The following is a 27,440-nucleotide window of genomic DNA, read 5'->3' as shown; positions in this document are numbered from 1 at the left end:
TTGCACCAGGTGTGTCTCTTGGGGCGCTATTGACCGCTGTGTTATTCCTGTTCACCCCTTCGCTGTCGGCGCTCGCCTTCTTCTCCCCCAGGGTGCCTCTCCCGGTGCGTTTTCGTGTCTGGCAGCTCGCTCCCCCGCAGCCGCTTGCTTCGGCTATTTCCCCACTGTCTGCCTCCTGTTCGCGCTGGTCTCCTCCGACTGCGCTCCCGCTGTGCGGTCCTTTTTACTTTGTCTTGCGGTGCGCTTGCGGTGCGTCCGCCCCTCGCCCCTCGCCTATTCCCACACCAAGATGGCCGCCTCGGTCTTTGTCTGTAGCGGGGGAGGGGGGGGTGTTGGGGGTTTTTTCCTGCTCGCTGCCGTACTCACGGTGTCGGCGGGTGTCTCTCCCTCCTGCCGGCCTCGGGGGGGGCTCCGCACCTGGGGTCTGGAGCCTCTTGCTTGATGCCGCGGCGGTCCTCTCAGTTCCTCTCCGAGGCGTCCGCCATCTTCCCTCTACTTCCTCTCGTCCTGGCCGGTTCCTTTTTCTTCTTTCTCTCCTGTTTTTGGCGGTGGAAACTCCGCTCGACTCGGCTCAGGTGGTGCCCCTTCCGTTCACACACCTCCTTCCTCGGTTCTTGTGGCACTTCTTTCCAGTTTGCCTACTTTGCTCGCCGTTCTTTAACTCGGGGGGTCGAGAGCTCCGGACTTAGGCTTGCTTCCCCCTTGCCATCCAAGCCACGCCCCCACCCTGCGCTATTTTAAACACAATCTAGTCCCTGTGTCACTGGGTCGAAGGGCACAGAAACATTACTGGCAGGACCAGCCCGCCAAGCACAGGGTCCGAGTCTAGGAGTGCCTGCTCTTGCGAGGGAGACCCGTGCTCAGAATCCGAGTAATAACACTGTGGGCTCTCCAGTAGTTCGGGGTGTGTTGACTGCATGGGACGTGTACGCTCGCTCTGGTACCGTGTCGATATGCACCTACATCTTGAGTGTAAGCTGGACCTCGACTGCAGCATGTCTTACCTGAAAAATGTGGAATCCCTGAAGTTTTCCTGCTTTCAGAAGGTCAAGTTGGAAAATATAAGAGACCGAGGCCGATCCATCGTGCCCCTTTTATGGCCATTGCACCCTCGATGCATTCGTCCTTGCAGCAGAGCAATGATGTCACTTCCGGCGCTCCCGGATGTACGCAGGCTTCGCAACTCTACCTGATTAGTTCAGGTATATGCCTAAAGGTGAGCACAAGCAGGACATGCTGTAAATGTTAAAATTTTGGGTATTTCATTGTTATGTGTGTATTTGCATTCTATAGTTAAGGGAGCGGGGAGCTGCTGTCTATTTAGGACCCCGGTTTGAGTCCCAGCTCGGGCAGGCATTAGGTTTTCAGTGCTGTCTGTAAAAAAGTTATTTGTTTGTGGGGAATGTTGTGTGATGTATTATGTAACTGATACATATGGTGTGAAAGGCCTTGAATTCCTCTTGTTGAGCTAGCTGCTTTCCTTAACGTTGCTTCTGATTGGCTCATGCTGTAAGCTGACTCCACAGCACCCAGTGCCAGGCGTCTCGAGGCACTCGTGGGAAATCAGGTGTTCCGATCTATAGGGTTTCTAAAACTGATTAAGCCCTGAGTACTCTTGAGTTTACTTGAACCATCTGGCCAACTACGATCACTTATCTCGATTGGTGGTTGGACAGCCTATTCTTTTCTTTGATTTCAAAAGTAAGCAGCATGCAATAAATATATCCTCCTAGCCTCTACAGTTTGCACATAGGTAGGAGGCAAAGACTGGCTAATTGGGCAGGGGGAGGCTGAACAGCTTGATGTGGAAATGTTTTTGAAACATAATTTTCTGCACATTTAAAATGTCATTCTTGCTGCGCAACGTTAACATATAATGCCATGAGATTGCGAACATTTTTTATTATTTTTATTATTACATGGGTTCATTCTTTCATAAGGAGTGCGTGATATTATCTCCTTCTAATTTGAATTCTTTTATTCCCCACAATTTTTACAACGCACGTTGTCTTTTTTACATGACTTTCCCAACAAAAATAGGGCTTTAAGTTTTAAACTTGGTAGACAAAAAATTAAAACACTCCTCTTCTAAACTGCTACTATGTTGCAGACAAGATTCTTTGGGGCAGATTTACAAGCCCCTTGCGCCCCTTTTACGCTGCTGTTGTGTCACTTTTGTGAATCAGTGGTGGCGCAAAGCCAGCGCCATGCTGTGGGTTATTTACAACGTGACGCATCTAGGAGATGGAACGCCTCCTAAAAGTGAAATCTACAGGATTTCACTCTGTCACTTTTGAGGCCATGGTGCGTCAAAACCCTGAGCCTGCTTGAAGCAGGCATAAGGATTGACTTAGCACTTTAAAGATAGGGCACACCCGAGCCTTGCTGGAGCTGCTTCGCGCTTGCGACACAACTCCAGCAATGTGCCGCCTTTATGCCAGCAGATGCGTCACGCATCTGTCCATTTTTGCCCCATGGTGCGCCTCAAAATGCGACGCATCTATGGTGGTTGTGCAGCCATGATGCACAATAACTGGCACAATAACTGGCGCATCCCTGCTGATATGCAGGGATGCGCCAGTTATTGTAAATCGGTCCCACTATGCTTAAGATCATAGGTTTAAATTCCCACTGATCACTTTCTGACCCGAGACAATAAATTATACAATTTACATTGTGAAATTGTATTATGTATGGACAGTGCTATACCAACAAGTGCCACTACTACAATTCCACTTTAAAAACCGTCATGTGCAGCTTTGCAACTGCTTAGTGCACATCACTGTCACTGACCTCCCAGAAATTCCAGCTCACACCCTATACACTTCTAAAAAAAAATGTTCATCCTTACATCCAGGCTTTTACCTATTCTCAGCCTTGAATATTGTCCAGGGGCCTTGACTGCTCAAGTACTGTTGTAGTTGGGGAGGGCAGTGATATCCCACCATCAATCGCTGTATTCCATGCAGCAGGTGCATGTATCCACCTGGCTGTCTGCTGAGGATGCACAGCTCCCCTTCTCTCTCCACTTCCCCATTTTCTCTGCATATCATGCAGCAGGTGCCTGAACCTAACAGGCTCTCTCCAAATGATCAGGATGGCTTACCTCTCCCTGACTGACTGACTCTCTCACTGACTGACTGACTCTCTCACTGACTGACTCTCTCACTGACTGACTCTCTCACTCTCTCTCTCACTGACTGACTGACTCTCAATCACTCTCTCACTGACTGACTCTTTCACTCACTGACTGACTGAATCTCACTGACTGTTATACAGGTACTATTTTACAACCTTCACCCTCCTGTTATTTATGCCCCCAATAACAAAAACAAACCTATAGCAGGCAACCATTGGGACAGGCAGATAGAAGTTGCCAGTGTGGAAAGGATTGTTAATACTTTTATAATATGGTTGTTCAGTTGTACATAATGCTTTCTTGGTAATATATAATGTAACAAAAATGCTTCTGGCACTTCTTTATTATAACTTTTCAGTATGCTGCAAACGACTTTAAGGCACAACTTAAAGATATAGGCAAAGTCAATATCTCTGGCTAAATACTCATAAGGTCCCAAAGGCAAGACCTATTGGGTATGCAGGGCTTGTTTAATATCCTCTAGGATCTTTGAGTAACCAGATCTCAAATGTGATTGTTGCAGTTGTACTGGTCGATAATATCTACTGTTGCTCCAGCGGAATCTGTTCAGAGTACACTTCGATCTACAAAACATATTTACTCACAACGGCCAGTAACCTCAGAAGACACTCTCTTTTATAATGACAATTATATTAAAGTCTGCTTTCTACACAATTCACTTTCAACTGAAAAATGTCCTCGAATTGCATAGAGGTTTGTGTTTAGAGATTAGGGTGATATCAATTGTCCAATATACAGAGACACTAAGATCTAGTTAATAGTACTTCAGATGGCTAATTTTTCTTTTTGAGGCAGCAGTGTGAAACAGGCTTTCTTGCTAAGAGAATGATCTGCTCTACATGATTTTTGATGTACCCTGCTGATATCTTTCTTGTGGTTGTTTAGTTAGGCAAGTCCTTAATAGAAGAAACATGTAAGTAAGTAAATAAATGTTGTCTATGCACTTAATATATTACTGTAATCATCTTCAAATTCATGTTCTGCGGAGACAAAGCAATGCGTTTTGAAATTAAATGGCGCAGTAATTTTAACGTGATCACAAAGTTAAATTGTCCAGTTTTGAGAATACATTATTAACCTAACAAGTCACCAAACTAGCTTCTCTGATTTGACTTTTAGAAGTTGCAAAAAGTCCTGTGCTACATGTTACCAAGTGCTAAATTGAATTAATTGGTCTCTTTCTGCATGAGAGTAGGCAGAACATTTCATTAAGGAAGCAGATGACAACATTATACAATATGCAGCACCAAAGAAAGTAAAAGAAGGATCCTTGCAGACTTCAAGCACAGCATATGACATTATCCCCAAAGGTACAGTATGAAATTATATACTCCCTTTTATACCTCTTGCATTAACAATTTGATGCATCAAAGTATATAGTTTGAAAGCACATCACCTGCAAAAATGAAGGTCCTCATCAACCCACATTGAGTTTCTGCCACAGAAAATGTACTTGGCTACTGACACATAATGCATTTACAATCTAATTAAACATAATGTACTTACTAAATGTACAATAACATATTTTCTTTTGTTACAGTTCTTCATACATCACCTTTTGCAGAGCACTGTACATTGGATACAGACAACAGTACAGCATTACCAGATTATACCCCACCAGTATGACACAGATGATTGAAGATCCAATTGACGCTGTTTGGGATACACTTTGTAGCAGCTTAAAAGGTGAAATTGATGCGCAGCTTAAAGATGAACAACTTATGGATCAAGTTGGATATACCATTCAAAATGAGTACGAAGAAATTAAAATGTGTTCTGATCAAACTAATACCACAGATGTATCATCACCTATTTTTGAGGGTGCCAACAAATGTTTAGGGGTGGTCATACTATTGCTTTGTTGCTTTATTATTCGTTTTCGCAGGAGTGATGAGGCAGCTCGCTATATGCTGAATCTCATCGATTTGCTCTTGCCACGTGATAATATAATGTTTAAAACTATGTATCACCTTCACAATTATATCAAAAAAAGTGTTAAGGCCCCAAATATTACTTACTATTGTGCCACTTGCTATACAAATGTTGATAAAAACACTCAGACCTGTCCTAACCAACATTGTTTGAAAGATTTGAATCAAAGTGACTCAGTCTCTTATTTCATTAAGCATAGCCTAATTGCACAGTTACAGACTATGTTTAGGCGAAAACATTTTACAGAAAAGGTAAGGAAACATCGATTTGATCACTATATGGAGAATGAGAAACAAACAATGAAAGATGTATATGATGGGGAAATGTATTTGGATGTATTCAAGAGTGGATTCCTGAAAAACCCTAACAGCCTTTCATTTGCAATGAACACAGATGGTGTTCGTGTTTTTAAAAGTTCTAAAATATCAATGTGGCCAGTGTACTTAATGGTAAATGATCTGCCTGTATCTCAAAGAAAGCTGTGTGAAAATATATTACTGTATGGTATTTGGGTTTCCACAAAAAGGCCAATAATGTGGTCTTTCTTAAAACCATTATATGAGGAACTTGCACAGCTGGAAAGTAGAGTGTCATTTTGTCATGTATTCCTATCGGTTCTGAATCGATCCCCCTATTCCTGACCCTATTCTAGTTAAACAAACCAACAAGTTAACTAGCAGTCAGCCCATGAGGCAGAAAACCCCCATGATGCAGATACCGTTATCTGACGCAGTCACACTACGGCACAGGAACGTGTTATCTGATTAGGTCATAACGCTTGCGATCTAATTAGACAAGCGATATTCCTCCAGCCCCTGATAAGGCATACGGAGTTCTCATAACAAATCAAACCTATGACAACCTGGGCAAAACCCTGCGGCCATTGTTTTGATTTCACCGAGAACTTTAGTAAAAGAATGTGCTAACGAGCAAGTCGTATGACATCTTTATTGACGTATCTATGTCCATCCTTACGTCAATCTCGGCACCTTAAAGGTATAAATATTACCGATCTTGCCCTATGCAAACACACGCGTGGTGACGAGACGGAGCAGCCATACTTGCCGAAGCCGAGAGCAGAGCAGACCCCGCTGGCAGCAGCCCCGCCTTCCTGACGCGCTGAGAGAAGCTGATTTCTCCTGCCGAGAGACCCAGCACCGGCGCTTCCGGGTAGCCCTCGCAGGCAGCCTGGAATATCGAGACCAGAGAAAGAGATACCATTCCTCATTCATCCTAACTTCCAGGTACAGAACTGAATAACCCTTCACAGAGAATTCTTTAGTTATTCACTTAGCAAAAACAAACTTAACTTAAACTGTAACTTTCTATTCCCGCCCACGTATTAGGCTTAGGTCAGGTACACGGGGTAGGCGTATTTAGAAACACCAGTTGAGTACGTTTAGTCAAATGTATATGTGTATGTAAATATATTTTATTCATTTTAAAACATCTTATGGCTTAGAAACCATATCAATGTTTTTACAGTATTACTTTATACTATTGCTTTTAATGTATGCACTTTACTTAGCTATAAGTATTGCAATAATATCGATCCATTTCTCTTGTATGAGAAAAGAGACTGATCAATAAATAACACCTTTTTATTGAACACGCCCGTCTCTTCCTTTTCTCTAGATTCTGATGAGACTAAGAATGCACGTACTGACTGAGTAAAATAATTTGCCTTTTGTTCACACGACTCTCGAGATTGACTCTTGATTAGGTGATAGTAAAGTTGTCATGTTCTATGGTTGTCAGAAACTAAATCCCTTCTTGTCTAATCAGGGAAGTTAATTCCTCCTTGAACATTCGAGAAAGTTTCTAGCGAACTCTGAGCTATGCTGGCAAACCCAAAACTTAAGTCTAGTATCGACAGTAGTAGACCTAGTTAACGTCTGGCCTAGGCCTTTACTGCTGTAGGTATTATTCCAATGCGCAGAGCCTATTGGGAAGATAGGAACTACACTACATGGCGCCCAACGCGTTTGGAAAGGGCGATAAAACTAACGTAAGACATTTAGAGTAACTCAGTCGTGCTTTCTCACTCAGACCCCTTTTCCCATTATACTCCAAAGACGTCTGGAGTGGGTGAAAGGTAATATCCTCCAAAACCTCGCAGGAGGGAACTCCTATGTATGGTTCTTGGTATAGTCAACGTTGAAGGATAAACAGTTCCAAAATATTGTGCATCTAATCTCTGTTTCCATAAGAAACCTGATCTGCAAACAAACAAAATAACCTTTTGGACAATAAAATGTCAGACAATGAGGATGAAAGAGAGGCAATTAGATTAGCAACTGAACTCGCAGCAGCTGATGCTACCATGCAAGCAGCAGACGCGGATATAATACTCATCCCGGTCATCAAAAGGAGATCTATAACTCTAAAACTTATAGAAAATGGACTGACACCTAGAGGTGGCACAGTCATATTCGTAATTGAGGCACACGAATATCGGCAGACAGAGGTATATTATTCATGGATACATTTTCCAGCAGCAAATGCTGTAACAAAGTACTTCCACTATTACAAAATAGAGGTACCACCTGACATTTACACTCCTTTCGAGGAGGTGGAAATACCACTCAAATTCCAAGAGCATTTGCTCTTATTTGATGGCGCCCTAAAACATAATAATTAATCACATCACCAGGCTCGGTCCTTTAGGTAGACCAGGAGCAACGTGGCCGGTCCTAGCCGGATACACACCACATCCAGACATCGACGGGATGTCTACAGCAGAGCTTTTAACAAAGCTAAAACAATTAATAAAAATTCATAGACAATTAGTCCAGTATGTGATGCGGACTTCAACAATTCAGCCAGCAATTAAACTTCCACAGCTGACCCCTCACCAGGGGAACACAAATAAAATTACACCACAGAACATCCAATCCTGCCTAGGTAAAGTACCGGCTAAACGGGAACAAATACCATTCTGGTTGGCACAAAAAATCACCCAAATAGAGGCGGTGTTTCCTGACACCACCCCATTAGAAAAACACAGGATTCTGACTATATGTCTTCCAATGGGAATCGCACCACACATTGAGGACTGTGACACTTGGGGTACAGTCTTTGCTTCCATCTACACAAAAACGCACGGTGTTCCATCCATTTCGGTAATACCAGATGTGCTAAAACAAATTCAAGATGAATACGGTCCAGAACCTGCTTTAACTCTTGGTATGAAATTACTAAAAGACTTCAAGCAGGTCTCGGCTATATTATTAGCCAACATAAAGGGAGAAGCAGCGAACGTGGCGATCCGCCAGAGGTTAAAAGAGACAGATATAGCAGACCAACCAGCTGAAATTGCCAGAATCATAGAAAAATCCTATGAGGAACTAGGTAGAGATAGTTTAGGTGGAATACCAGTAAAACCGCAACTGACTGAAAGTCCTGAAAAAATATTTTTTAATAATAATACACCAAAAAAGAATTGGGATGGAAACAAACAATCCAATCCTAAAGAAAAGAAATTCCAGTCCCGAGGAAGGTCTCCGAGGCGAAGAGAGAAATCTCCGAACCAGAGACACAGGTCACCCCAGAGTGACCCCTCTGGGAAAAGATATAACCTTAGAAATAGGGATAATATTAAAAAACCTGATAGATATCAAGACATTGATACACGTCCCTCTCAATCTTTTCAGACTTCCTCGCAGAAATCGGAAAGAAGAGGACGATCAGAACAAAGAGAAGAGCACGCCAAGTCCAAAGACAAGGAACCTGCTCAACTAAAAAAGAAATTACAATTTCCAAAAAAGAAGGTAGCCAGTATCAAGGTAGTTAACAATGCCGCGAATACTGAGGACACAACTGAAAAACGGAGAGTGGGCTCAGACAATGCTAGACAGCGCAGCAGAAGTGAGCATAGCTCGCAAAGTCCTTATGAATCATCTGGAGACAGTGGACACGAATGAATATCTTCAAGTGGAAACTGCAGACACCAGGGTTAGCAAACCTCATAAGATATACGAGATAACATTACGTATAGAGGGAGATAAGACTAGGAAAATAAGGGGACTATTTTGGGATAACCTCTCCTAGGGTTATGACATCCTTCTAGCTGAAAAAGACTGGCCACCAGAGTTTGTCAGGGAGTGCCCTCATGGCGAAGAAATAATTATGCCTGCCTTCTCGAATCATATCCCGATTCATAAAAAATATACACTTGCTAGAAAGTGGGCAGTGGCTCTAGCTCCTGCTTTATATAAAAATCATGTAGGATGGGATGAGGATTCTCCTCCTCACAAAATCCAGTTAAAATCTCAACCTACTGCACAAAGGCAGTACCCAATTAAGCAAGAAGCTAAAAAACAGGTAAATGAAATACTAGATCAGCTAGAATACCAGGGGGTGATTGAAACTTGCACCTCACAAATGAACAATCCTTTGTTTCCGGTCTCCAAACCAGACAATTCATATCGTCTAGTTTTGGATTACCGACACCTTAACACATGTTGCAAAACTTTTGCAGTGCAAAACTCACACAGTGCTGCACTAATGAATAACATAGTGCGCAAAAAATACAAAACAACCTTGGACATCTCCAATGGATTCTTTTGTCAAAACATAGCACCAGAGAGCAGATATTTAACTGCATTCTCAGTAAATGGCACTCAAAAACAATTCTGTCGGTTAGCCCAGGGGTACAAGAACAGCCCGGGGGTATTCTCAGCGAGAGTAACAGAATTACTACAACTATATGATGATGAAGCATTATCTTATGTCGATGACATTTACTTAACAGATGATGACTTGGAGACTCACTTGAAAAGAGTGAACACCATAATACTTGGGTTCGCTGCAGAGGGGTACAAATTCAACTTTAAAAAGTCCAGAATTGCCCATCTGACAGTCCTGTTCTTAGGATATGAATTATCAAGTGAAGGCAAAAGCCTGGCCGACAATTCCCTAGAGAAATGCGCCGTAATCCAAGCGCCTAGAACACTAAAAAATCTTCAGTCAATTCTAGGCTTCCTAAATTTCGGAAGAACATACATTGCAAATTACCCAGAAAGGGTCAAACCCCTTTATGATCTAATTAAACCAGATTTTAAAAGATCCAGTTGGACTCAAATACACACAGAAATTCTGAGATCCTTACAAACAGACATGCTAATTAAAACAAAGTTAGAAACACGTGACAATACACGCAATCTTGTGATTCGAGTCATCCCAGGGAGATGCGGATTCACATACCTGACCTCTAATGAGGGAGAAAAGGTACCAATTGCATTCAAATCACACTTGTACACAAAAGCTGAACAGAGATTCAGCAACAAAGAAAAAATTGTTCATGCAGTTCAAACCGCAATAGCTAGAGAAAAAGACATAGCTGACGGTAGACATATCACAGTCAGAACAGCTGAATCAGCCTTTGAGGCATTGACAACACCGTGTAATTTACCAACAACAACATTGGATCCAGAATGGTTACAATGGGTAAATTCAATCACAACGGACAAAGTATACTACTACTTTGATCCAGAACTAGAAGAAATGGAAAATCTAGAATATGAAAAAACATATCCTCTGCCGTCCGACATTCTGCCTCTACGACATTACGCCTGTGTAATCTATACAGACGGACATGCTCAACCATCCGTTTGGGGAGAACAAGCGTACAACCCCCCAGGTGAGATTACAAAAGAAGTGTGGCGCGGAGGTAAACTAAAACCTCTATTAACAAAATCACACTCAGTAGAAACTAATTCAGAAAAACAAACTGAAATAATAGCATTGAAGATGGCGCTAGATAATGCGGATCGCGAATTCCCGACACTTATAGTGTCAGATTCGTATTACTGCGTCAAATCATACAACAAGGATTTGCAGACATGGAGTCAAAACGGTTACAAAGATGACAATGATGCACAAATAAAGCAGAAACTGCTCTGGGAACAAATAGCTCTTTTACAAAAAGAACTACCAAAGACTCACGTGACTCACTCACTGAGTCATCAGCGTGATGGCGTTCACGTTGTAGGGAATTCATTGGCTGAAACAGCCGCAACGGCAGCCACTAAATCGGCTCCCGTAGTTCGAAAAAAGCGTACATTAAAACACATTGACGGTGAAACAGTGCTGGCGGTGAAAACGTCATCAAAAGGCGACTGCTCAGCGTTACCGATCAACTATCCACTCAATTATACATACATAATCGATGCAAACTCCGTCCCTTTTGCTCGAATCCCTGGAGTGGGGGATAGAGTGATTCCAAACATGGACAGGAGAAAGTTGTTAATCGCAGACGCACATATGGGCGAGGGTCTCAGACACCTCAAACTGAAAGATTCTCTGGAAGAATTACAATCAAGGTACTGGTGGCCAGGCATGAGCCTGCATCACACCATGTTTGTAAAAAACTGCCCAAACTGCAATAGAGATCGCAGTGGGGAGAGAAACAGTTTGATACCTCGTCGTATTACGGCAGATAATATTACCAGTAAAAAGAATGGCTTGCGATTAACATATCCAGGCTAGTTTCCACTTATAATGTAAATCACCAGCACTCGGCTGACGTCCGGACTGTTATACAAAGATTTGCGAGTCTAAATGGCATATACGCTAAGAGCATGCTACGTTCGACCATTGTTTTCACTCAAGCCCACCAGCCTGGGGGGGAAACATGACCGAATGAGCACAGTCCAGCGGGAATCTTCTCACTTCCTTCGTGAGGGTACGGGATGGTGTGAAGAAAAAAACAAGGCATAAAGCAATCTATAGCAGAAAGGATATTAGGTTCGGGAGCTGGGTGGGTCAAACATCTAATAAGTGTCCAACGTAGTCTAAATAACTTGCCAAGAAATTCTCTGAAGGGATTCAGTGCGTACGAATTATTATTTGGAACTAGGATGATTATCTCTGACATTGATAGTCAGACTTCAGTGGTGAAAGAAAAAAGCTTTGATATCAAAGACCGTTTGGCTATTTTGCAGGACTTAAACAAAACAAGAAAAGACCTGAGCAACATAAAGTTGAAACAACAGCCAACATCCACTGAAGAACCACCACCTGTCCCAGCAAGACCTGTCTGGATTCCAAAAGTCGGGGATCTAGTCAGGGAAAAGATCGCGGTAAAGAAGGAATTTGGGCCTTCTTACAGAAAAGCAGTTCCTGTCTTGTCTGTCAACGGGACAAGATCAGTTGTACTACCGCCACTTGCTGGTAAAAAGGAGAACCGAGTTGTATCCATCGACCTGGTAAAACCACAACATGTGGCCGATAACAAACAGTAGGCCAAGTGGACTCCCAATAAGTAGCAGAACACCAAGGTTTGCTACCAGTACAGAGGTCCTAACGAAGAGGCTCATCACATTCGAAACGCCTACAGAAGAACAACAAGGACTATGCAACAATGCAATAGAACTCAGACCTCTGAAAACCCAAATAAAAACATTTAGCAGAGACACACCAATCTATACTGAAGTACCAAGTGACAATGCAAGAAACAAAAATCCTGAACCAATTGGAACAATTGACAGAACTGCATCCGGCTACTTCATAAACTTCGATGATTCCTCTGAAGGCTTCAGTGAATCAAAGACACAGCCATCATCAAAAACCTTTAAAGATAAAGCTAAAGAACTTTTGAAACAACTGAAAGAAACATATCTAATTTCTCCATGGATTGAATTTTGGGTGGGTTTTGGTGCATTTATCCTCATACTTTGGCTCATCATGGTACTTACTTTGGGACGCTTCATTGAGGGAAAATATGCTAAAATGGACACAGCAAGTCAGAAAATCAACTTGATCCTCAAACCACACACATCTTCACACGTCGAGAAAAGAGAACTTTCTTCAGCCAACTTCACAGCCAATCCTATACCGGGTGGGGTAGCATGGGACAACACTGACTATGAAATTTATGGTCCAGTCGAGATCTTGAAATATCCACACCAAATTAAGATCTCCTTGAGTGACTTTGCAAAACCAAACTCATTTGCTGATGATTGGGACTTCGAAAGCATTAATAATATGATGTCTGATTTAGTAATGTCTGCTAAATTTACCAAACATGATTATTTGCAGGGTTCTACAAATTATGATAGTATGTATTGCTATAACCACTATGGTAACCATTTTCTACATAGATCTGCACAACCTAGAAATGTTTTAAATTATAATCAATGGGAACATTGTGCAACACCTCCAAAAGGGAGCTCTAGAACCGTTTATGACAAATATTCATATTTTTCTGGTTTTAACACAAGTAATGCTGAAACATTTTATTTTAAATTGTCAAACAAAACAGGGACCAAGACCACGATAACCAACACAAAAATGATTTATTCAGACTCATTTTTTGAACAAATGAATACTTTTGGATTTGATTATTGGGACAAAAATGTTGAATTGAAAAGTGTTTGGGGTACAAAAGAATGGCAAGTACAGGGTATAGAAGCTTTGTTTAGAGCCTGCATGATCCCAGAACAAATGATATTTTTAAATGACACTGTTCAACAAACCACCTGTCTTGGCCTAGCCAAAATCAAAGATTTAAATAAACCGTCTATTCCAAAGCCAACATTGTTTAGCAATAGCTCTGATACAGATGAAGAGATAGACGTAAACCATATATTAAACCAAAACAGAACACATCCTGATTGGAAACAGTGGTTGATCTGGCCCACAGATACAAATAACTGTCAAGACAGATTCCTGAACAAAACACAGGGGTTCAAAATGACCAGGCCAGACCCTAGATATCCCCAAAGACATCACCCAGGGATAATTACCACCTACAGTGTGGGCAAATTATGCCTTCAATGGCTACAAACTTCCACACTGCCTGAAATTAAGCAACACCTAACTTTACTTACTGATGGTGCTGACTTGCGTGATTTCATAATGGGACCACGCAAACAGCGTCAAAAGCGTTTCATAGCAGCCTCTGTATATGCAGCATACAATGAGGCCTGGAAGGTTACTCAAATTGAAACAGCAGAGAGAATACGGGAAATTGACCGTATTAATTTGGAAAAATCACTTTCTGTAGTGGACAATGGGTTAATGACTCTGTCCTCCAGAATTTTTTCTTTGGACAGCATTGTGTCTTCAGCAATCGATATATTATCGCAAAACTTACTGTTATTACAACACGGTCAGTCACAATTGCGTTCTATTGTACAGCTTGGCTGGACGTTACAAAATTTGCGTTCAGGCTATGTGCCTTGGCGTTTAATCAACACAACGTCACTATTCCAAATCTTTAACCTTACTGATAGACAAATCGGTATGGCGCAAAAGGGTGCTGATTATACAATCTTGAGCATTGAAAAACTAGAAAGATTACCAATGACAATGTCAGAACGACCTGTCAGTGAATGGATAATACATGGAATCATAAATATTCCAATCTCAACCTTCAGGTTTCAATACTGCCAAAAATATATACAGGCTGGCATGTACGAGAAATTGGGAAAGGGGTACCTTAAAACAACATGGAACCTGCCCTATTCACATGCATGTGTCAGTAATAAAGGACAGAAAGTGTTTCTTAGTGGCAACAATTGTGCGATTCCAAATGAATGAGATGGGCAATGCACAGCGTTGTCGATTGGGAAAGTTAGACTCTTCGTCTTATTTTTAATTGAGTGTAAAGGTGCTCCAACTGGAGGCGTAACCGTCCGTTTACGTCGAAGTATAAACTAAAGATATGTGTGAGCAAATCACTGCGCACATCCCAGTATAGTGGGCACTCCCTCGGGTTCACAAAAAGGACTCCTCTGTTTGGGTTCAAACGTTTATTGGTTTGAATTGAATTTCATATTTTCATTAATGGATTATTTTTCATCCAGGTTTATCCTTTACACAAAAACAACATTGCTCCAATGCATTTCGAGTTGAAAACTCTTTCTCAAGGAGCTCTGTGAAGGAATGAGAACGATCTCAGTTTGTATCAGCATAGCATTAGCAGGTAAATCAAGTAAAAACGACATTCTTCAACGGTGAATGACAGCAAAGTTAAATAAATGTAAACAATCTGTGCATAAAAAGCCAGTAAGACTTTTAAACCAAAAGTGACTTATCACATTGTTTCACATGCGTGATCAAATTATATAGGGGAATGGTCGGTGCACCCAAAAGGGAAACCGGGATATAAAAGCAGATAGTAGAAGTAAGCGATAGGCAAATGGAGATTTGCTCACGTGTATGTCGGGCAGGAAATGCCGTGCTGGATGGGACGGAAAGAAAAAGCAGGTTAGGAGAACGCTCTGCGTGCGGGTACTGGCGCGTTTGAGACACACTCGAAAGTGTTGTCAAAGCTTACCAAAACTGGATTCTTCAAGGGACTGCAAAGGTCTCCGGGTTGGTTAGTAGCGACGTGAAGTCGCCGGCTTGCAATGCGGGGTCTCATGCAAAGCTGACTCTGTTATGAACGCGCGGCGGGCTAACTGATCATAGAGATCAAGGAAGGACTAACTCGGAGCGACTTTGGGCGCCATATTGGAACGGGTGTTTGCCGCGTGGGGAAGGATAGGGAAAAATTAAGAAAGGAATCGTCAAACAGTGAAAAGAAATTAGTGGGGACACAACAAAGAGTAAGACAATAATATCAAAAGGGTTAGTGCAACAAGCCATAAATTAATAATCAAGATAAGTAGTCAAAAAAATGCAACAATAAATTAATGTGTACACAAATATGTGAACTCGCACAATTATTAATGTGTCCTTATATACCCAGCCGGGTATTTATAGAAAGCAACTCAGTTCAATGCGGTCGTTAAGACCGAACGGTTTATAAGATTGCAAACGGTAAATCCATGAAGTCTCTCTTTGGAGGAGGAACTTGCTGTTATCTCTTCCTTCTTTTTTATCCACAATTTCAAGAATCATGAATTTCAACTGTGCCACTGTGTGATGATTTTCCATGAAGTGTACAGCAACACTTGATTTTACTTGCTTTGTCCTGATATTAGATTTATGTTCATTCAATCTGACTTTTATTTTTCGCTCAGTTTTCCCTATGTAAATCTTCCCACAAGGACACTTGAGAAGATAAATTAGGTTAGACGAGTCGCATGTTGCATTGACTTTTACCTTGATTTCTGTGCCTCTCATTGGGTGGTTGATTTTATTACCACTGATGATGTTGTTACAATTGTTGCAGTTTAGGCACGGTTTTGTGCCTTTGTAGGTGGGTTGAACAGGTGTTTCTTTCGATAGGATTTCTTTGAGGTTGTTAGCACGGGTGTATGCAAAAATTGGAGGATCTTTAAACATATCTTTGAAATCTGGTTCCAAAGCCAAAATTCTCCAATGCTGTAAAATAATCTTCTTGTATCTGCCACTTAGTGTGGAATATTTTGAAACAACTACCATCCGGTTTGTTTCTTTTTTGGTTGTCTTTTTAAGAGCGGTTTCACGTGTGATTGCAGATGCTTTTCTTCTTGCTTCCACTGTAGTTTTTGCCGGATAACCTCTGGCAGTGAATCTTAGACTCATTTCGTCAATCCTTTGGATGTATGTATCCGGATTGGATACTATGCGTTTTAGTCGTAACATTTGACTGTATGGGAGATGGCGCTTCAATGATTGTTGGTGAAAACTTGTGAAATGCAACGTATTATTACGATCGGTTGGTTTCCTGTAGAGGTCTGTGATTAAGCCAGTTTCAGATCTGGTGATCAGTACATCCAGGAAGTTGATTTGTGTATCATCCAGATTCCATGTGATTTGAATTCGATGGTCTTTAGTGTTTAGGTTGTTGAGTTCATCTTCCAGCGTGGTTCTGGTGCCTTTCCACACGAAAAATAAATCATCGATGTACCGAACGTACATCAGTAGGTTGTTGGTCCAAATAGGATTTTCATAGATATACTGTTGTTCGAAATCAGCCATGTAAATGTTGGCGTACGCCGGTGCGGCGCAGTTGCCCATAGACATCCCAGATGATTGTTGGAACCAGTTGTTGTTGTGACAAAAATAGCTATGATATAGAGTATAAATCATGAGCTCCATAAGGAATACTTTCAAAGTTTCTGAGATATTGCTGTGTACTAGGCTCTTTTCAATTGCTTCAATTCCACCTCCGTGTGGAATTGAGGTGTACAAACTGTTCACATCTGCTGTGCAGAAGAAGAGCTTGTCATTTTTCTCTATTTTGATTTCCGACAATTTGAGAATGAATTCCGTTGTGTCTTTTACATAACTTTTCAATTCCTTCACGAATGGTTGCAAATGTCGATATAGAAATTTTCCCACAGGCTCGTGGAGGGATCTACCAATAAGAATTTCCTGGTACGATCATCGATAGTTCCTTTGTCATGGGCTGCATTGATGATCACTGTTAATGCGGTTTTATATAGGTTCGTGGGGTTAGAATCTAATGGAATATAAGTATCGGTTTTCCCGATATGTTCATCCATTTTGGCGTTGTGAATTCTAGCATGGTAGATTTTCCAAGAAGTCCCACCATAACCCTGTTACCGAAAATTCACAAAAATCTGATGGACCCACCCATGCGGCCAATAGTGTCCACCAAGGGATCCCTCCACGAGCCTGTGGGAAAATTTCTAGATCGACATTTGCAACCATTCGTGAAGGAATTGAAAAGTTATGTAAAAGACACAACGGAATTCATTCTCAAATTGTCGGAAATCAAAATAGAGAAAAATGACAAGCTCTTCTTCTGCACAGCAGATGTGAACAGTTTGTACACCTCAATTCCACACGGAGGTGGAATTGAAGCAATTGAAAAGAGCCTAGTACACAGCAATATCTCAGAAACTTTGAAAGTATTCCTTATGGAGCTCATGATTTATACTCTATATCATAGCTATTTTTGTCACAACAACAACTGGTTCCAACAATCATCTGGGATGTCTATGGGCAACTGCGCCGCACCGGCGTACGCCAACATTTACATGGCTGATTTCGAACAACAGTATATCTATGAAAATCCTATTTGGACCAACAACCTACTGATGTACGTTCGGTACATCGATGATTTATTTTTCGTGTGGAAAGGCACCAGAACCACGCTGGAAGATGAACTCAACAACCTAAACACTAAAGACCATCGAATTCAAATCACATGGAATCTGGATGATACACAAATCAACTTCCTGGATGTACTGATCACCAGATCTGAAACTGGCTTAATCACAGACCTCTACAGGAAACCAACCGATCGTAATAATACGTTGCATTTCACAAGTTTTCACCAACAATCATTGAAGCGCCATCTCCCATACAGTCAAATGTTACGACTAAAACGCATAGTATCCAATCCGGATACATACATCCAAAGGATTGACGAAATGAGTCTAAGATTCACTGCCAGAGGTTATCCGGCAAAAACTACAGTGGAAGCAAGAAGAAAAGCATCTGCAATCACACGTGAAACCGCTCTTAAAAAGACAACCAAAAAAGAAACAAACCGGATGGTAGTTGTTTCAAAATATTCCACACTAAGTGGCAGATACAAGAAGATTATTTTACAGCATTGGAGAATTTTGGCTTTGGAACCAGATTTCAAAGATATGTTTAAAGATCCTCCAATTTTTGCATACACCCGTGCTAACAACCTCAAAGAAATCCTATCGAAAGAAACACCTGTTCAACCCACCTACAAAGGCACAAAACCGTGCCTAAACTGCAACAATTGTAACAACATCATCAGTGGTAATAAAATCAACCACCCAATGAGAGGCACAGAAATCAAGGTAAAAGTCAATGCAACATGCGACTCGTCTAACCTAATTTATCTTCTCAAGTGTCCTTGTGGGAAGATTTACATAGGGAAAACTGAGCGAAAAATAAAAGTCAGATTGAATGAACATAAATCTAATATCAGGACAAAGCAAGTAAAATCAAGTGTTGCTGTACACTTCATGGAAAATCATCACACAGTGGCACAGTTGAAATTCATGATTCTTGAAATTGTGGATAAAAAAGAAGGAAGAGATAACAGCAAGTTCCTCCTCCAAAGAGAGACTTCATGGATTTACCGTTTGCAATCTTATAAACCGTTCGGTCTTAACGACCGCATTGAACTGAGTTGCTTTCTATAAATACCCGGCTGGGTATATAAGGACACATTAATAATTGTGCGAGTTCACATATTTGTGTACACATTAATTTATTGTTGCATTTTTTTGACTACTTATCTTGATTATTAATTTATGGCTTGTTGCACTAACCCTTTTGATATTATTGTCTTACTCTTTGTTGTGTCCCCACTAATTTCTTTTCACTGTTTGACGATTCCTTTCTTAATTTTTCCCTATCCTTCCCCACGCGGCAAACACCCGTTCCAATATAGCGCCCAAAGTCGCTCCGAGTTAGTCCTTCCTTGATCTCTATGATCAGTTAGCCCGCCGCGCGTTCATAACAGAGTCAGCTTTGCATGAGACCCCGCATTGCAAGCCGGCGACTTCACGTCGCTACTAACCAACCCGGAGACCTTTGCAGTCCCTTGAAGAATCCAGTTTTGGTAAGCTTTGACAACACTTTCGAGTGTGTCTCAAACGCGCCAGTACCCGCACGCAGAGCGTTCTCCTAACCTGCTTTTTCTTTCCGTCCCATCCAGCACGGCATTTCCTGCCCGACATACACGTGAGCAAATCTCCATTTGCCTATCGCTTACTTCTACTATCTGCTTTTATATCCCGGTTTCCCTTTTGGGTGCACCGACCATTCCCCTATATAATTTGATCACGCATGTGAAACAATGTGATAAGTCACTTTTGGTTTAAAAGTCTTACTGGCTTTTTATGCACAGATTGTTTACATTTATTTAACTTTGCTGTCATTCACCGTTGAAGAATGTCGTTTTTACTTGATTTACCTGCTAATGCTATGCTGATACAAACTGAGATCGTTCTCATTCCTTCACAGAGCTCCTTGAGAAAGAGTTTTCAACTCGAAATGCATTGGAGCAATGTTGTTTTTGTGTAAAGGATAAACCTGGATGAAAAATAATCCATTAATGAAAATATGAAATTCAATTCAAACCAATAAACGTTTGAACCCAAACAGAGGAGTCCTTTTTGTGAACCCGAGGGAGTGCCCACTATACTGGGATGTGCGCAGTGATTTGCTCACACATATCTTTAGTAACAATTGTGCGATGTCACTAAGCGGCACGCTTCTGTGTAACGGAATTAGTTTGCATGGAGCCTGCGAAGGGAATTCATACAACCTTTCATGTCACCAGCAAGGCGCACCTGCAACAGAAATAGAACCATTCTTTCAAAGACTCTATAATGGGAGTTACATTCTTATTGTAGACCGCAGATGTTGTAGTCTTATGCCCGGGACTCCTTATCTAGTAACTACGACTGCGAAGGTCAAGTGCTGTGGACGCTCATTGTTCCCCAGCGCCTTTCCAGACAGGGAGACAAGGGCATGGCCCGATTTGAAAATTACTTCTATTCGAATAGATACTTTAAGCAGAATGAAAACAGTGCTTCTTCAGACGCCTACAAGGCTCACGTCATCAAAAGAAACGTATGATCTACAAGTCGCAAGGACGACTGCAGAGATACATACATTATTATCAACTAATTCCCCCGTACATTTCGCGGAAATCCTGGGATCTCAGGGGTATTTAAGACAGTATTTTCGATGGCATTAACACCATTCAAAGCCATACTGGGTATTTTTCCAGATTTCGTCCATTCGATTTTTGGCTGACTTCCCCTGATCCTGGGACTAATTGCAGGAATCCTATTCTTAGTCCTTATTTTTCGTTATGGCAACCCATGTCACAGACAAAACTCTTGCGACAAGGGAAGAAACAATCCTAGCCATTGGATACCGGGACCGGATATCAAAAATCCTGGGACTCTCCCGGCTTAGAGACCTGAACATGACCTGGTTTCTATCATTTCGACCAATGTGGCAAAGATGTGTTTTACCTGTATTGAGGTGTCTGCTATGCGGAGAAGAATGCGTGTTGGACACCTGTCTGACGCTACAATCGGATGCGCCGATGGATGCAGAAACATTGTTGAGCCCGATTAAGGTTCATGCTTTGTGCTGCCCTCAAAGGCTACCAATCCTGATGACGGCATTCGTGGAAGCTTCACCACTACGATTGATGGGTAGTGAAGTTCAAGATGAAAGCAGCATCGAACAGGTACGACCTTCTGTCAGCAATGCAAATCAGAATGTCAATGGAGACAATCATGCGCAAGAATGAAATCTTAAATATTTCTGATACCAATGAATGCATGATTACACCTATTTCCGAGTTAGTGGAACTTTCCCAGGAAGCTGTTGACAGTTTTTTCGAAAGCTTAAATGATATGATGTTCTCACCCGAACAGAAATAGAGACTTTTGAGCAAGCTCGCACACGGCGTTCCCTGAATTCGGCCTTCAACTTTAAAAATAAAGTCACATGAACATTTTCGCTCCAGTTCACGGACAGCAGTTTTTTCAGCAGCCCCAAATATTTTTGCATATTTTTCGGGACACTATCTTCTGCTTAAAGTAAGAACTATTCTTAGAGAACTAAGGTTTCTAAATTTTAGATAGCTTATAGACATTAGCTGCCCGCTGGCATGTTCATAAAGATATTTTATTCTGTGATGAAATGGTCTCGAAACTTTTTTCTGTCAGAAACCATTTCATGTGTAATTCTCATATACCAAATAAGCAATAATGTATACAAATGCAATTACTTTGGCATTTTTCTACAGCGTGAGTGCATACCGTATATATATGTCTGCAATTTTTTTCAGTATATTTGAAAATTTCGAAATGCATTTATGTATTTTGGGGTGGTAAGGTATACACACTACTCTATAGTATGTTGTACTATGTTATACTATGCCTAGATTAGTAAATATGTCCATAGTTAGCGTGGAGTGGGTGTCATGTATTCCTATCGGTTCTGAATCGATCCCCCTATTCCTGACCCTATTCTAGTTAAACAAACCAACAAGTTAACTAGCAGTCAGCCCATGAGGCAGAAAACCCCCATGATGCAGATACCGTTATCTGACGCAGTCACACTACGACACAGGAACGTGTTATCTGATTAGGTCATAACGCTTGCGATCTAATTAGACAAGCGATATTCCTCCAGCCCCTGATAAGGCATACGGAGTTCTCATAACAAATCAAACCTATGACAACCTGGGCAAAACCCTGCGGCCATTGTTTTGATTTCACCGAGAACTTTAGTAAAAGAATGTGCTAACGAGCAAGTCGTATGACATCTTTATTGACGTATCTATGTCCATCCTTACGTCAATCTCGGCACCTTAAAGGTATAAATATTACCGATCTTGCCCTATGCAAACACACGCGTGGTGACGAGACGGAGCAGCCATACTTGCCGAAGCCGAGAGCAGAGCAGACCCCGCTGGCAGCAGCCCCGCCTTCCTGACGCGCTGAGAGAAGCTGATTTCTCCTGCCGAGAGACCCAGCACCGGCGCTTCCGGGTAGCCCTCGCAGGCAGCCTGGAATATCGAGACCAGAGAAAGAGATACCATTCCTCATTCATCCTAACTTCCAGGTACAGAACTGAATAACCCTTCACAGAGAATTCTTTAGTTATTCACTTGGCAAAAACAAACTTTTTTTTTTTTTTTTTTTTTTTTTTTTTTTTTTTTTTTTGGTCCTCATCTCACCTGACAAGCCTCTGCGGGTCTTATGAAGCCGCCTTCGTTACTGGTCGCCCCTACGGCTTACCGCACTCGCTTGGGTCATCCGACCAGTCCCATTGTTTTGTATGGGACCCTGGTGTAATCATAAGACCAATGATGTTACAATAATCTTAAGTCCTTGCCCCAGCTCACCAAGGGGTGCCAGATATTCAAGATTTTATCTTCCGCTCCATCGTACTCTAGTCGCGCCATAGCAAATGCAGCTTTGAGCCATTCCTCCCTTTGCGGGGGTAGGGCATCCTTCCACCTCTTACACACTTCCCTTCTTGCCAGCAGTATCAAATTCAGTAATAGGCCCCTATCTTTCTGCGAAAGATTCTGGCTGAGTTGACCATCGTCTCCAAAAAATACCAGTTGTATATTGATCTCAATGTTGGTATTAAATATGCCCAGTAAGTTGTCCCCTACCTCAGCCCAGTATCTTGTGAGTGCTGAGCACTCATAGAAAATATGTAAGTCATTTGCTAAGGGTTCTGCGCATCTAGGGCATTTAGGAACGGGAAAAGGAGCAAACTTTGCAATTTTTGCCGGGGTGTAGTAGAGTCTATTAATAACAAAAAAGTGATTTTTCTTTAGGCAGGCAGGTTTAACTGATCTGTACAGGGTCTTCAGTGAGGGTTCATACAGAAGGTCTGCTGATGGTCCAAGTGGGGATCCTGTCCACACTGCTACAGAAGCGGGGGTCTTATGGTCTTCGGCATCTAGCAGACTGTTATACCAAATAGATATTTCCTTGTTCAGTGGGCTTGTCTCTTGCAACAAGTCTTCAATCTCCCAGTTTCCGCTTATCTCCCGCTTTTCCGCCTCATACCATGATGTTAACTGTATGTATTTAAATCTTGAGAGCCCGGTGCCAATCTTAGCTCTCAGATAATCCCAGGGGAGTATCCCCCCACTGTCCAACAACTCAGACCAGATTTTGACACTGGCCCTCTTTATCGGCAGTGCCAAGCCATCCTGCAAGCAGCCCGGGGTCCCTGGGCCGTCCCATATAGGGGCATAATCAGAATAGTATCCAATGCCCCATCCATGCCTGAGCCTACACCAAGTCTCCAAAGCTGTCCTTAGAACCTTCAGACGTACCCTCTTGAAGAACCTAGGGGATCCAAATTTATACAGAAATGCTTCTCCGTTACCTCCCCCTTCTACCCGCACCATTTCACCTAATAGCCTCCCCCAAGCTGATTCCCCTGGCTTAACTAACAGCATTCGTATGCTTTTAAACTGGAACGCATCTGCATATAGTCTTACGTCTGGAAGCGCCAGCCCTCCTTTTTTTAATCTACGTCTAAGTTTTTTCCACGCTAGTCGAACCCCTTTATTGCCCCAAATGAAACTGTTGATCTTACTCTGTACTTTACTCAGGCTTTTACTTGAAAATGTCAAAGGAATTGAAGAAAAGAGGTATGACAGTTTAGGAAGGATGACCATCTTTACTAAGTTGGTTTTTCCATATATAGTCAGAGGTAGATTTTTCCATCTGCTGAATAAGCTGTCAATTTCCTTTACCACCCTTTTTAAATTTAACTCAGGGATCTTTTCAATTTCCTTCACTACATAGATCCCCAAGTATCTCATCTCTTCACTTTCTGTCCCTGTCCACTCCAAGTTCCAACACATCACCTCCGTCTTGGTTTTATTTACAAGAAACCCAGAAATTGCTCCAAACTCGCGCATACGCTCTTCCACCCTTATAATAGCTGTATCCGGGTCGCTTATATACAGAACCAGATCGTCAGCGTACAGAGCTATTTTTGAGCTATAATGTTCTGATCTGAATGGATAGATTGACTCATCCAATCTAATCGTCTGTGCCAACGGCTCCATATATAAATTAAACAAAAGGGGTGAAATCGGACACCCTTGCCTCGTTCCTCTCTGAATTTTAAAACTCGCGGTGAGGAACCCGTTCAAGAGTATTCGGGCAGAAGCACCCTGATAACAATTCTGCAGGGTCTGAATAAAAATAGGACCAAAACCCATAGCCCTCAGGACCTCCCATAGGTATGCCCAGCAGACCCTATCGAACGCCTTGGCCGCATCTACTGCGATAACGGCCAAGGGTTCTGTCTTCTTGATAGCCAAATCAATGTTGCCTATAAGAAGCTGTGTTTGTTCCTGTATATGTCTACCTGCGACAAACCCTTTCTGATCTGAATGTATTAACCCAGGTATCAGTTTGGCCAATCTCCCTGCTAAGATGCCCATAAAGATCTTATAATCAGCGTTCAGCAGGGAGATTGGGCGGTAAGAGTCTGCCTTTTTTGGGTCCTTACCTGGTTTCAATATCAGAACTATTATTGCTTCTTTCCAAGTATTAGGGACCTTTCCATCCAGACCATAAATTGAGTTAAAGGTGTTTTCCAAGGGTTTGACGAGCTCCTCTTTAAGATGTTTATATATTTCACTCGGGAGCGCGTCTGATCCTGCAGCCTTTTTATTCTTAGATTTATTTATCTGAGCTATGATCTCATCTGATGTAAAGGGAGCATCTAAGTTGTTTTTACCTTCTTCTGTGAGAACTGGCAAAAACAAACTTAACTTAAACTGTAACTTTCTATTCCCGCCCACGTATTAGGCTTAGGTCAGGTACACGGGGTAGGCGTATTTAGAAACACCAGTTGAGTACGTTTAGTCAAATGTATATGTGTATGTAAATATATTTTATTCATTTTAAAACATCTTATGGCTTAGAAACCATATCAATGTTTTTACAGTATTACTTTATACTATTGCTTTTAATGTATGCACTTTACTTAGCTATAAGTATTGCAATAATATCGATCCATTTCTCTTGTATGAGAAAAGAGACTGATCAATAAATAACACCTTTTTATTGAACACGCCCGTCTCTTCCTTTTCTCTACATTCTGATGAGACTAAGAATGCACGTACTGACTGAGTAAAATAATTTGCCTTTTGTTCACACGACTCTCGAGATTGACTCTTGATTAGGGGAGAGCAAAGTTGTCATGTTCTATGGTTGTCAGAAACTAAATCCCTTCTTGTCTAATCAGGGAAGTTAATTCCTCCTTGAACATTCGAGAAAGTTTCTAGCGAACTCTGAGCTATGCTGGCAAACCCAAAACTTAAGTCTAGTATCGACAGTAGTAGACCTAGTTAACGTCTGGCCTAGGCCTTTACTGCTGTAGGTATTATTCCAATGCGCAGAGCCTATTGGGAAGATAGGAACTACACTACAATTTAAAGATCATAACAATTGTAGTTTTACTTGCCACGCTACACTTCTGACAATCACATGTGATTTACCAGCTCGTTGTCTTGTTTCAAACAGTACTCAGTTTAATGGGAAGTTTGGGTGCTGGCATTGTCTACAAGAGGGTGAAGTGACTGTTTCAGGAAAAGGGCACTGTAGAGTATTTCCTTACAATGCTGAAAACCTAAATGGCCCACCAAGGACACTCAATACTATTAAATCTGATGTAAACAGTGCAATAGCTAATATCGAGAGTGGACTTTCTGATTACAGTGTAAGAGGGATCAAAGGTCCCATGTGGTTCATGTTGTTTTTTAAACATTTTTGTGTAACCAGAGGGTTTGTGATTGATTAAATGCATGGTGTCTGCAGTGGCAGTACGAAATTGTTGATGACCATCTGGTTCACTAAAGAATATAAGCATCATTCATACTCTTTTTATGATAAAGTCAAAATAGTTAATGTCTATTTGAAACAGGTAAAACCCACACTGGACGTTAGTGGAGTTCCAAGGTCTGTTGATGAACTACCATATTGGAAGGCCTCAGAGTTTCGAAACTTTATTTTATTTTATGGAATGCCTCTGTTAAAACATCTTTTAGATAGATCACGCTATTTACACTTTTTTTATACTTATGAAAGCAATTCATAAGCTATTAAATTATGTCATTAGGCAGGAAGACTTAAATATAGCATATCAGTGTTTACTTTTGTTTGTGCAACTGTTTAATGATTTATATGAAAAACGATTTTTAACAATGAATGTTCATCAATTGGTGGACTTAGTAGACAGTGTAAGAGCAACAGGGCCTCTGTTTACTGCTAATTGTTTTGTTTTTGAAGATCTTAATGGTTTTCTTTTACAACATGTGCATGGTACAGTAGGCATAGAAACACAAATTCCAGATGCAGTAAATATGATACAAGTAATACCTGTGTTAATGGAAAATCATTTGCCTCCTGATAGTGTTGAGGCTGAATTTTACCAGAGTGTGATGTGTTCATATAATAGAAAGAGACAGCGATACTTAAAAATAGAAAAAGGCATTTACAGTGTTGGTTCTACATACCCTTACAGCTTAAGAGAGAATGAATATATAGCAGTAACTCAGCTCACTCATATTTTAGACTCGGATGTAGTAGCCTTTAACAAAATATTTTTAGACCAAAGCAATCTTCTTGTTTACAGCTCAAATTACACTCGTATTCAGAGGAGAGACCAAAGTGTCATAAAATATTAAACAGAACCTGGAGTGTTTGCCTATGGCAGAGTCACTAGATTCATTCAGTGTAAGCAGGCAGACGTGTCTGTTAACCTAGCTCCCATGGTTCCACTTAAGTGTGAATCCTATAACATCAGGGAACCAGTTCATCTGGTAGTAGTAGATAACAACATCACAGCTATCAGGATATCAATGATAAAATGTGACTGTTTTTACATTCAGGTAGAAAATGAATCATTTGTAAGTGAAATGCCAAATCGATTTGAAATAGATTAA

At 41.4% G+C, this 27,440-nt stretch overlaps 1 pseudogene; it reads left to right on the top strand.

The window, feature by feature from the left end:
• The first annotated feature begins 1,114 nt into the window (after positions 1-1,114).
• Positions 1,115-27,440, top strand: LOC144820251 (uncharacterized; annotated as a pseudogene).

The sequence above is a fragment of the Lissotriton helveticus genome, chromosome 2_1 (genome assembly GCF_964261635.1).
Source record: "Lissotriton helveticus chromosome 2_1, aLisHel1.1, whole genome shotgun sequence".
Taxonomy (NCBI): domain Eukaryota; kingdom Metazoa; phylum Chordata; class Amphibia; order Caudata; family Salamandridae; genus Lissotriton; species Lissotriton helveticus.
Note: the sequence above shows the minus strand (reverse complement) of the source record. Positions and strands in the feature narration are given on the sequence as shown.